The following is a 3,326-nucleotide window of genomic DNA, read 5'->3' on the forward strand; positions in this document are numbered from 1 at the left end:
AAAATAATACTAGAAAAACAATAAAATATAACAAAATAACAAATTAGAAATATAAGATAATAATAATAATAATAATATTAATATTAGCGTTTACAAATGGCTATTTATGAGATCATTGAGAATTTTTCGTTTTAGCCTGGTTTAATGATCACTATTAAATATCACCTTTTGTATATAAATGGAAATATTCCAATTATAAATAAAATATAATAATACATATTCTCACAATTGCATTGTTACTTTCGCGGGCTTATTCAAACACAATATGTTGTATCTATTTAGAGAAACAAAATAATAAACATTTTCTTCAATTCTTCTTCAATTGCGAGTATATTGACAATGAATAAACCACACAAGAATATTTCCAGAAATCTCTTTGTGCGTTGAAGCGAAAAATATAAGGCTGTCATAACAACAAGCCACATTTCATTCATTTCGAAAAATACTTTTTTTAGCTTATTTTTGCATATCTATTTATGAATAAACTTAATCCAGTACAAAATCTATTAAACAGCTTCAAATGATTTACAACCATCAGGGCATCTGTTTCTTGATATGGCGACAGATCACATTATCTTCTGGTTATTTGTCAAAATTTATGAATGAATTCTATGAATTCATTTAGAATAAATATCGATAATACGATTCTTTTGTGTATAATTGGATGTTTATTTAGGCGAGGATAAATTTCACGTTCAATGCGACGATAATAAATGCTATGACTCAACGAGCAATGACTGTTGTGCAGTGTGTACGTGCCGGCTCATTGTAGTGTAGTATATTGTGTCAAATCACGAGGTGCCGGTTCGGTTTTAGAAAAAGTGAATAATATGTGTTGAATTATATTATAATATTAATGGAAATGAATTTTATTATACACATGGAAATATTTTTAACTGCATAAAAAATATTAATCTATAATAGTGCAAGTTTGGATAGTTACAGGATATAATTTCTGAAGTGATAGACGTCTGTAAGCTTTAAAAGTGAAAGTGGTTGTGAATGGTTTGCATTTGTAGTTAGTGTATTAATAATATTTTTGCTACTTCCTTTAAAGAAGATTGTTTATTGGATTTTAATTTAATTAAAAACACGATGATGGACATTATAAGTGAATCGATTGTACGTATTTCTAATTGTAGTTGCAGTAGATATTTTTGATTTATTACTCGTTAATTACACACGTCCACAAAAAAGTTGTCTGTATTGGGTGTAAGAAAAACTTAACAGATCATTTATTTGAAACCCAGTAATCATATGAAGTAAGGGCTAGGATAGGACAGAAATTATAAAATTTTAATTATAATGGGAAAGAATTACTAGATCGGATATTTTGTCTTTTTTTAATTTTTCTTTTAAATTCTCTACAATTTGACCCCCAATTTTGACTTTAGAATTTGTATTCAGCGGTAAAAACTTATGCTGCATACCAAATACAAACATATTTTTTGTGTACCTGCGTTAATGGTAAAAATTTGCTGCCTACCATTGAAGCTCTCATATGGGAATACTACCAAAACTTACAATAAGATACGAAGTTAAAGAGTAATAATATTAAATAAGATTAAAAGGGATTTTTTTCCTGATTTTTGTTCTAAAATTATTTAAAACCTTTTCTCCATATCACGATTTTTGAGATAATTACGTTTTAACTTCATTCGTTAATTAATTAACATGTTAACCGTGATCTTATATATATATAATATATATAATTTTATATGTTTATTTTTTATTAATACGAAATGAATGAAAATCTATAAAATGTATATTGATTATTTATATTTTTGAAGTACAAAGAAAACAGCACAAAACAAGTACATACAAGTCTAATGGTCGATCAAAAATATACGCCTCATCTGCACGTAATTTTCGAAGACGCCTTTATGCAACCTGCCCGGTTAACAGGTTAATAATTATTTTGATCAATTTTGTTTGGCTCGTCCGTAGGTAAGCGGTTAAGAGCGATGGGACCTGAATCAGAGGTCCGGGTTCGATACCACTTCGAGCAGCCGTTGTCAGGCAGCAGTCACAACGATTTTCACTTGGAAATATAGATAGCAATATTTTCCAAGTGAAAATAGCCCTTGCCCGGCATGCTGCACCATAAAAAGTCAGCCTATTAGATTAATTCTAATAAAAAAATCAAATATGGATGCATTAACCATTGGGTTACCATCTAATAATACGAAGTAAGGAGAAGTTACAGCCCAACAGCTCATAGGACCTTCAAGGTTCTGATTGCTGTTAAAAAATATTAAATTAAAAAAATGTTCAATTTGCTTGTGAAGTTACTTTTTCGCAATGAAACACAGTAAAGTATGTATTCCGCTACGGCTTCCTTAGAGATTTCCGCCTTTGTTTACAGATTACGATATCTACGAAAAAAATAATTTCACAAACAAATCACACAGTCCCGTAGACAATTCTCAACAAACAAGGTCGAAGTTCAATGACTCGCTCAGCATACGTTCATTTATAAATTAATATACATGGAGGATCCATTTTTTCTCGCATAATCTCCGGGGTTCATTTGATATGATAGTCGTCATTTCAATGTGAAAAAATATGGATCATTCAATATTGTAATAATTATTTCAAGAATTATAATTCATTAAAAGTTCTGTTATCTTTTAACAGTCATTCAAATTATCAGCTAACTTCTTGTTAACGGAAAACTATCGTAGACTGAAAAGAAAATCGCCACTTGATTTATCGATATTGATTTAGTTTATTTCGCTTTTCTATTGATCGTTCAAGTATTACGTAAGCAGATTAATTAGTTTCCCTCCCCTTGTCAGCAAATGTAAGCAAAGCTCTCACCCCCTACCCATGCTTACGTAAACATTTTGCAATTAATGTAAAAAATAAAAATACTACCTATGACACAATCATCATCCAGACTCCTGCCCCCCATGTCAACCCAAAATAAGCAAATCAACAACCCACCGCCCCCCTATAGTGCTTATGTAATACTTGAACGGTCCCTTATAAGAAAATATTTTGGTTTATATTATTATAAATTGAAAATTGTTAATATCATTTGTAATGAATGCAAAAACAACTACTGAGTGGCTTGCTATTTGCTAAATTTGGTCAGTTTACTGGACAGTTGTAAATATAGTAGTGAATAAAATAATCTGTTGACCATCATTCTTCATCTTAATGGTTAAAGTTAAAGCATTATTAATTAAAGCATACTTAAATTAAAGATACTTAAATTAAACGCCTAATGTGTTATAAATATGTTATTTATCTATAAATTTTATTATTACATAAACTTTTGGTTGTATAAAATTTTATTAATTTTATTTTTTGTTCCAGGGAAG

Source organism: Ctenocephalides felis, unplaced genomic scaffold (assembly GCF_003426905.1).
Source record: "Ctenocephalides felis isolate EL2017-DRISC unplaced genomic scaffold, ASM342690v1 CF-g0.4_SCAFFOLD_00845, whole genome shotgun sequence".
In the NCBI taxonomy this organism is placed as follows: domain Eukaryota; kingdom Metazoa; phylum Arthropoda; class Insecta; order Siphonaptera; family Pulicidae; genus Ctenocephalides; species Ctenocephalides felis.